Source organism: Lepisma saccharinum, chromosome 19 (assembly GCF_977018435.1).
Source record: "Lepisma saccharinum chromosome 19, izLepSacc3.1, whole genome shotgun sequence".
Lineage (NCBI taxonomy): Eukaryota > Metazoa > Arthropoda > Insecta > Zygentoma > Lepismatidae > Lepisma > Lepisma saccharinum.
The window spans coordinates 27,668,684-27,678,901 of record NC_139247.1 but is presented as its reverse complement, the minus strand read 5'-3'; positions in this window follow the sequence as shown (position 1 = coordinate 27,678,901).

Sequence of the window (10,218 nt, the reverse complement as noted above, 5' to 3'; positions counted from 1 at the left end):
CTCCGAGACGAGATTCTGAATAAACAATCAGATCATCCCCCATAAAAGTTACTCTGAAATTGCCAATTCTATGTATGATGCTACCATCAAGCTCTGTGTCAGCATATAAGCCAAACACCTCATCTTTATTGTCTTTAGGTGTGGTTAAATATTTTTGAGCAAGAAGACCCAATTCAATAGGATCCTGAGTAGCTTCAATTCTTCTAGGAGCAACAGGACTAGGTGTATGAATACTGGAAAGTGGGGTGAATGGATAATCTAATATGTTCCTAGCAGCTACAGGTACAAGCTCTGTGATCAAATTTTGATTTTGCTCTGTAACAGTTTTGATATTTTTACCTAATTCACTAATAGCATCAATTACAGGCTGTTCTGCTTGTTTGTGTTTTTCATAAATTCCCCGGTTCTGTGATTTCCATCCCTTAAATCTTTTTACAAGATAATCTCTTAACTTAAGATCATCAATGATTGGCCTTTTCATGGTTATTTATATATGTTTCAATGTCTAGAAAATTGTTGATTTTATTTCTGTATTTGCCACTATTGGGTTTTCTTGTCATATCAATTGTGACAAACCCATAACTGTCCTGGTTCCAGCACCTACTGCAAAACTTGGAAAAATCATTGTAGCTCAAGTCCCCACCTACATATTCATCATGTATGTGTTTGAGGTTGGTATGATCTTGATGAAACACACATATAAAATTGCTGTTGTCTCGGATCAGCTGCTTCGGTATTTTTGAAAAAGTCTGTGCCAGGTAGAAGCAATCAATGTTTTTGTGCCGCCCCTGTATAAAGAAATTTCTAACCTTGTTTTGATTATCCAGTATAATGTCATCAAACACAACAACAGAGTTATCAAGACATTCATGGAGTGGCTTAACATCTGGTTCAAAAGTGGCTATATCCAATCCATCATATAGCTTCATCAGCTGCTGATATTTTAATTGTTCCAAGCTCTTAGAGAAGATATACAAGTGCCTGCTTTTCCAGTCTAACCAGTTGGGTGCCAATAAAAAATTATCAACCATTAGTGTAGTTTTACCACAAGCAGATGGCCCAACAATAAGACACCTAATATTATCAGGCAGCAAGTTGCCATTTCTCTTATTCTGCTGTTCAGGTTCTGGCAGCCTCTTTATAACATCCCAGGTGTTCATATTATTATTTTGTTTGCATCGATCCAGCTGTGTTCTGGAAGTCCTAGCCATTTGACAAGTAACTTGTTGCCTTTTCTGCGGATGATTTTTTCTATGAGATATGTGTCAGGCTGTTTAGTTTTGCTGAGCTCTTGTTCATAAAACCTGCCTTTGAGAATTTCTCCTCGGTGGTCTTTTATTATATATGTGTTAAGGGTCCCAGGTTTAATTTGAACCACTGTAAATAATTCAGAGCTCCAGTTTCTTGTAAAGCCTCTTTTGAATAAGTGCTTATATTTGCTGATTCTTACTTGATCACCCACCCTGTATTTGGCCTTTCTTGTTGTTGGCTGGTATCTAGGATAATAAACAGTCCTGATCAATTTTTGCTCATCAGATGAAGTTACTTCAGAGGGTTTCATGTTGATTGTGGAATGGACCGAGTTGTTATATTTATGTAGAAGTTCTGGAAGAATATTAAGCCATTTATAATTACCTTGAAGTGTAAATTGTTTATACATAAGATTTTTTAGAGTTTTGTTGAATCTCTCTACAATTGAGGCTTTGAGATCACTGTAACTCGAATAATGTTTTATTGACTGGCTTTTAATAAATTGTTGAAACACTGAATTATAAAATTCTTTGCCATTATCTGTTTGCAAATAGCGCGGTGATCTTCCACTCTGATTGATGATTGTTCTGATGGCTTCTGTAACACATTTTCCAGTCTTGGATTTGAGTGGCACAGCCCAGGCAAATTTTGAAAATGTGTCTATTACAGTGAGTAGATACTTGTAGCCCTTGTTGATTTTGTCTAAGTTTTTCAACTGTCCACTTGCCATTTCAATCAAGTCGCTTTGCCATAAATCATCTATGCCCTTTGTGACTACTGGGAGTCTCTTAAAATTATGTCTGGCTTGTCTGTGTAATTCATCAACAATAATTTGTCTAGACATAATATGTAAACAAGAATATTGCAACTATACGGTGTTCAGCAGCTGATACTGCAGGATTTTCTAAATATAATTTGTCTCCTATTTGTATATGAAATTCCAGAGAGCCATCATCTTCAGCATAAGATGTTTCTAATGTATTGGGATCTGTAAAATCCTCTAATTCTACACTGGTGATTTTTACTTTGTTGTCAGCATTTGTTATTGATAAGGTGGGGTAGTGGTGTGCCTGTGGTTGAAGCCAATATTTGATCTTGATTGGTCTCAATGTGCCCCCAACAAAAAATTGGTAATAAAATTGTGCAGGGGACAGCATATATATTTTGCCACCTGGTGTAAATGGAGAATCATATTCTTTGTTGGGGATGCTGTACAATTCAAGAATTACTGTATGTTTTGGATTCTCGATTATGCCGGTTATTTCTTTTTCTGGTGTAAGCAATCTGCTTGTTACAGATTCAAGGTGCTCATTGATGGTCCTAACAACATCATCATGGCCTGGCTTGATTTTTATGTCCACAATAAGTTTCTTGTATTGTTGCACAATCTCTTGAAGCTGGGTGGCAAAAACAGACAGAGCATTTGCTTGATTGGATTCCATGGTCCCTAGCTGTTGCTTGATATTAGCTACAATTTGTTGCAAATTTTCAACAACTGCCAATTTTGAATTTTGAGCAGTAAGATCATGGACCTGTCTTCTGATATCCTCAAACAGGGCATGCAGTTCATTAATATGTTGATTGGTTGGTAGAGTGGCCACTGTCTGAGTGAGATGTTTGATCTCTGCTTGGATATTCTTGATATCTTCTGATTTCAATATCCTATTCACTGCCCTCTTAATATTTTTAAGTTCCTGTGATGTAGGAAGATTTGATACTGTATTTTGCAAAGATTCAAGTGCCAATTTTACATTGTTTAATTCAGAAGCATCAGCCACATTTTGCATAGCATTTTGGAGCAGGGATATATCAGCCTGAGTGGGTGTGGATTGTTGTAAAATTTCAAGTTTTGTTTGAATATCATCAATCAAATGATGAAAATGAGATAGTTCAGATTCAGTGTTGAGGTTTTCAAGCTTTGTGATTTGGTGCTGGACACTAACAAGAGTATCTACAATACCGGGCAGGCGAGATTCTAGAGTTTCTTGTACATTTGCCAAATCACTTTGCACTGCTGCTATTGTACCTTCAAGATGGGTTATGGTACTTTGAATTTTTCCAAAATCTTCATATGTTTCAAGTTGCAGCTTAATATTTGCTACACTCCGAGTTATTGCACTCAAAGCATCAGAAGATGGCAAGTTGTTCATAAAATTTTCAAGTGTCTCAATTTTTTCTTTAACCTCGGCTATGGCATTGTGCAGAGGATCCAGATTAGGTATTTGGAGTGATTGAATCTGTTCCTTTAGAGTGGAAATCACTACATCAAAATCTTCTTGTGATTTTATGCTTTTGACAATTGTTTGGAGCTGTGCCTGGACATTATTTATCTGCTCTTCCAATTGTTGTTTCAATTGCTCAGAGTTGGTGGCCTGGGTCTTAAATTTGGCTTGAAGAGCTGCTACAGCTTCTTCTAAACTTTGAAAATTATCCAATGTTGCCAGATCAGTATATTTCTGAAGCAGCACTTTGAGTTCTGAGTCAATTTTAAGAAGAGGGTCCATGCATTGTGATTGTAAATTTGTAATTTCTAATTGAAGACTGGCATTGAGTGTGGTTTGTAAAGCTTGTAAATCACTTCTTAATTTCTTGACTCTGACATCAAGCATCAGAATCTCATCACTGTGATCTTCATGCCTTGTATGGCCAAATATATCATTAGGCATTTTTGTTTTAGTGGTTATTTATTATAGAGTATCTGATTCTTAATTCTATAAAAAAGGGTATAAGCTTGTCATATGATCCAGGGACCTCAATATATAAGCAGTCACCAGCAGAAACAGTATAAACAGTGCCAGAAACCATGTTTGAGTGCTTAATTCTATAAATATTTCTCCCTACTGAAATTTTAACATCACCCTCAGGAGTTGTAATAAATTGCAATTGCCCACCTACAGGTAATTGGTAATGATTTAAATTATTGTTAAATATGTACAATATTTTGCCTGTTTCATCATCAACATCTGTAAGTATGCTGTTCAGATGAATAATTAAGAAACCACTCAGTTTAGATATCATATCAGAAGAGGGTTGTGGTGTCGGCAGGTCCATAATACCTTGTTTTTTAAACCCAAATAAGTTCATAGGCATGTTTATTTATTTCAAATCATGCTCTGTAATTGGGCATTGATTTCCATTTTTCAAATCACAATGCCCCCAAGGTAAAGTATGTATACCACATGATAAAATGCATCTCTTATCATCATGTGGGTCCAGGGCCACTTTTCTTACAATATTTGAAGTCAACAAGTGATCCACACTCTGAATTCTGGATTCTGATGTTTTGATTAAATTCTGGGATTTGAGGCAATTTTTATAATCTTCAAATTGGAGCTTTTTTTCAACAGTTACTTTGCCAATACCCTTGGCCTTTTTGGCAGCAACATCACTACATGTTTTAAAACTATACATCTTGGCACTTAACCCAGCAAATTCCAGAATAACATCACCAAGTGTCTCATCTTTTAACTTGCCAGGCACCTTTTTGTTGTGGGGTTGAATCTTTGTATGTTCACTGGTATCAAAATATTTAAACAATTCAGGCTGTGACATATCTTGATAAACATCTTCTGTTTGAATATCAAGAATAAAACTATCCGTGTCCATGTACATCAATTTTATATTATCACCATAAAAAGGTTTCAACACATCATAATACAATGTTAACATATGTAATTTGGCCAATTCCAATATCACAGCCCCTACATAAATAGGTTTATCAAACTTAATCTTTGTTTTTTTCATGTTGAAAAGAGCCATATTTTCTTCATAAATTCTTCTATAATTGAAATTAGGCTTTGCAACCAATTTTTTACTCAGGCTGGGGTCAGTAATTATTTTAACATCGGTATGTTTTCTGACATTTTCAATAGTTTTGCCATACACAGAATTAACCATCAATTTAAACAAGCCCTTATCAAATTGGCTCTTTGCAGATGTTCGAAGCTCTGTATTTGTATCAATGTATGGTTTCAACCATTCTGAGTGCCTGAACCTCAAAACTTTTCCAATTTTGGTCACTTGAACACCATGTTTTATCAGGAACTGGAGGTTTTTGTAATATATGACATAGCCTTGTTTCGGCTCCAGAGTCATCATGAGCTTCTTCTGTTTAGAGCCAGGTGAGCACTGAACCTCGGGAATTGGGGGCAGATCAGAAAATTTATTGTGCAAATCATCAGGAATTGTCAGATCAACCTCTAAGAAGAGGCCATAGTCACTGTCATCAAAGTCCTGAAGATCTTCAATATTGAAATCTTCAACCCACTCAAGCCCTGCATATGGCAGTTTTTGCATCATGGCATGACCATAGAGGCTGTTTGCATCCACATACACTATATAATTTGATGGCCGTGCTGGATCATAATTGGGAATATGCTTGTTATTTGCTCTGGCATATCTCTGGGAACATTGCACCATCCCTCCTCTTATACATTGTTCCATAAACAAGTACGTATCTTGATCTTGGATCAGATCCAATGGCTTTTTGGTGTTAAAAAACATTGCGGCCCATGCTAGGCCCGAAACACTGAAAAAATATATTGGATCTAGTTTATAATTTTGCATAGAAGATTTTCTGAATGCCTGCAATATATCAGCTAAGAGGGTCACATCAAGTTTTAAATATGCCATGTGATAATCACCAAATGTCTGGCATTTTAAATTGTTCCACATCAACTGGGCATGGTGATAATCTTCATCAGTGATTCCAGATCCTCTGATTTTGCTGTAAAACTCTTCTTGTGGTGGCAGGGAACACTCATCAAATTTAGAAAAATCTGTAACATAGTCATATGGATATACACCCTTCCGCCTAATTAATTTCAGGTCCTGATTTGGAAACAAGGCACTTGTGATTTTGAATTGATCATCAGATAATTGATTTGCCAGTGTAGCCAGGCTAGCAGATAAAATTCTGTAAGAATCAAGAAATCTTATGTGAATAGGAACACCATTAACTTTAATTATCTTGCTAATAGATATATATTTCTCATCATTTTCAGCTAAAATATTTAAATTCTGCTTGTCAAACCCCTCGTACCTGATCAGATGATGGAAATCATAATTGGATGCTCCATGGCAAAATATGGGGACAAATTTTGGTCTCTGGATCTTAATATTACAGCTATTACACAGGGCCATTTTAAATTTACCATCTGTATGAGAATGGTGTTTCACCTTGATATTTGTATCTGAAAATTCAGAATCACATACCGGGCATTTTTCTGCATTTTTGAAATCTTCAATCTGTTTCTCTGTTAAAGACAACATGGGTTTTGATTTTAATAAAATATTAGATGCTATGTCACGGCACTCATTTTCTATTCCATGTGCAAATTTTTTGATGGCATCTGGTCCCATGTATAAGTGTGGCTCACTAGCTACACCATCCCGTATAACTATATAACAAAAGCTGGAAGGTTCATGTAGCTGGTATGGTGTAATTGAAGATTCTTCAGGATCTGGATTGCAGAATGCAAGAGGTTTGAGGTTTGATTCAAAATCACAGACAATATATGCTGGGTGTTCCAACAAGGCTTCAAACTTTTTGAATTTGCAATTTTCACTTGGCATTGGCATCACCATATGAACAGGTTTATGGTTGCCACAGTATTTCAGATGCTCAATTAACTTGTTTTTGGCAATTTTTGCACTCTCTTCACGAACCCCTTTTACCATTTTTTGACCATAAAATACAGTTAAGCATCTTCTGCACAACTTGAATATTGTATTGGATTTGTCTAGTTGTGTTCTCACTAAAGCTTCAAGATTATGTATCAGAGTGTAATGATATGTATCATCCCCTTCAATTAAGAGCAGATCAATCGGAACAGCAGAATCATCATCAAGTGTACTGATTCTGAGAGGTGCTATCAAGCAATTGCCACGGCCAGTAGAACAAATAAAAACATTAATAGATAATTGTTTACCATTGATATCCCTGGCCTTCTTTTCAAATTTATCAATATTCTGAACTGACATTGGATATTCTAAGCCCTCCATTGCTTCATCAAAAATATGTTCATGTTGTTTGTAATAATTTATTCTCTCAGGATGCCTTGAAACTGGATACAAAGCAGCTAATATACACCACAAAAAGCATTTCTGGTCGGTATTTTCAATATTGACCACGGCTCTTTTGTTTTTAATATTTGCAGGTAATGGCACATATGTAGATCCTTGTAATGAGCTGAATTCAGAAATATTAACATATAACTTGTGTGGAGAACCGCATAGGCTCCATCCTGACTCTTTTGCTGCAAATTCAGAGTGTTTAATGTTCAATTGATCCATCAACCTGCTTATTATTTTGTCTGAATTTGTATTTGAATATACAGGTACAGTTTCTGTTATGTGGGGCTGTGTAAATTTTGTGCCATTTGGCTTCTTATATTGTGCAAACAATTTGAGGGACAGCTTATAAGAGCCATTTTGTGCATTTAGAATTGTTTGCACATCAGGATTTACACTGTTCAAAAAATTATTAATACCACATCTTGGCTCTGATACAAACCGATAATCTCTTAATTGGCCATTAAAACTGCTATGGATAGGTGGTGCATAGCGTGGCTGCTTTGCTGCTCTAGCATTAACAGCTGCTTCATGCTTCCTTTTCAGAGCAGATGTAGATGGTTGTGAGGGCAATGTTGATGACTGTGCAGAGCAAGTATCTTTATGTTTATATGTGAAATATTCCATGCTATATTTTCTATTACATTTGAGACATATTTTTGTGGGGGTTCTGTATTTGTCCGGGTTACAAATCTTTTGGTGCTTGGCCCAATTGGGGCTGGATATATTTTTATTGCATTGATTACAATATTTTTGACTTGGCATTTTTGTTGTTGTTTATTATATACAATTTCCTGGGTTTCAAATCAAAACTCTATGCTGGATAAAAAATATCAGCTGGGTTCAGCACTGTGCTTTGTATATTTTGTGTGTGTGTGTGTGTGTATGTGTATGTGTGTTAATATTTTTTGGCTTTGGTATTTATATAAAATTTCTTGGGGTCCAAATCAAAAACTCTATGCTTATCTTATGACAGGTTGTAAAGCCAATAGCCTACAAGTGGAAAAAAAGAATAAATATTCATTCACACTGACCTAGCACAAATGCCTGCACGGACATGCATGTCTAGAATGGCAATGACCTTGTTATGTATTGATTTTTGTATAACAGGCTGGGACAGATATAAGCCTGACCCCCTAAATATGAGTGGATTACAACAAACAAGCTAGATGTAACAAATATCATGCAAAATATTGTTCAATATACCAGAAATATGATATTAAAACAAACAGGCCTGTAAGTATGAGAAGCACTGTAACAACACATCTGTTTTTCTCAACCACTCTCACAATAGTGGCTGATGCAATTGTTTGCACGCAAAGCTTCATTACTCGGGAAGCAAAAATCAATACATAACAAGGTCATTGCCATTCTAGAGGGGCTCTGCATATAGATAAAAAAATTGAACCTGGTATCCAATTGAACTTAAACCTGAAGTAAATATGTGTGGGTAGGTATGGGTTTTTGCTTAATTTTAAGTGTAGTCAAAAAAATATCAATTTTTGACAAGTTTATGGACAAAAATCCGGCTGATGCAATTTTTGTAAGTATGGCCAAATCTGCTTGAGGGGGGTTCATACTTTCCGAAGAGCATTTTCACAAAAATCTTGGATTAGAAGGGGTTCCACACTTGAACAAAAAGCTCATATGGGCATGTTGAGCTTGTTTTAAGTGTAGCCAAATCTGCTTGAGAAGAGTTCATACTTTCTCAGGAAATATTTGAGGGCATTTTTACAAAAATCTTGGATTAGGCAGGGTTCCACACTTGAGCAAAAAGCTCATATGGGCATGTTGAGCTTGTTTTAAGTGTAGCCAAATCTGCTTGAGAAGAGTTCATACTTTCTCGGGTTTATAATACAGTCAATACAACTACTCACAGTGGGGAGACACCGCAGCAAGAACAAAGCACCGTGCAACAAAAGAGAAAGAGGACCGGACGGGGAATGGTACCTGCCAAGGAGACAACAAATGCGGGACGAGGGATTCCCCGTAGCAGCACCGAGGGGATGTCACACAGAGGTCGTGCGCCAGCAGGACAAACACAGCAACTACGGGCACAGGAGGTTATTGCTAATGAAAGGTGCACGTACAGATAGGACCACGTACTCCGTACTGACGTTGTAACAAACGTCGTGATGGGGCCCAATCAGCCTCTTAGAAATGAAGACGGAGGCACATCGCTGGGTGGGAGCGGGCGAAAGGCTGCTGGAGTGTCGTACGGACCCCACCACTCCGTACGGTGGACGACACTAATGGACGAGGTCGGAATGTTTCCATCCCGATCACCAGGTCCACCGTTCCCAGACCTGACGCGGCTGCTTGCTTCCGAGCGCAACCCCAGCCGAACAACTCGAGTCCCTCCTCGGCCGCAGCCTTCCGCTCCGAAACCAAGCGTGGCCTCACACCATCACAGCCGCACACTGCCGCGTGGGTGTGAGACCGGGCCGAGCAAGGCTGGACAGATAAACTGCGTTGGACAATCGTGTAATGAAGCTACGTGGGGGTATGCACGTCTGTTCAACTGCTGGGTTACCCCACATTGGTGTACACAAACACCACACGATCGTACGTAGTGCTCCCTGTCGGTTCGAGCAAGACGGACGAAGTACGTGTTGTGGGTGAATGGGGCAAGAATGAAGGACGCTACATGTGTTCCACGATGACAAGGCCCCAGAGTACATGGCTCCACCTGACGGCAGTGGTCAGGTAGTGAAGAGCACAGGCACGGGTGGCTCAGGAACGTCAGCTGATTGTACCACAGCGCCGTGCGGACGTGTGGGCTGATTGGAAGTGCAGCGTCAGGGAGCGTGTCAGTGAAAGAGCCGGTGCGGTGGTGGTGTGCTTGACGTACGACAATTGAGTACGTTGTTTCGAAGCCGTTGTGACCAGTGTGTG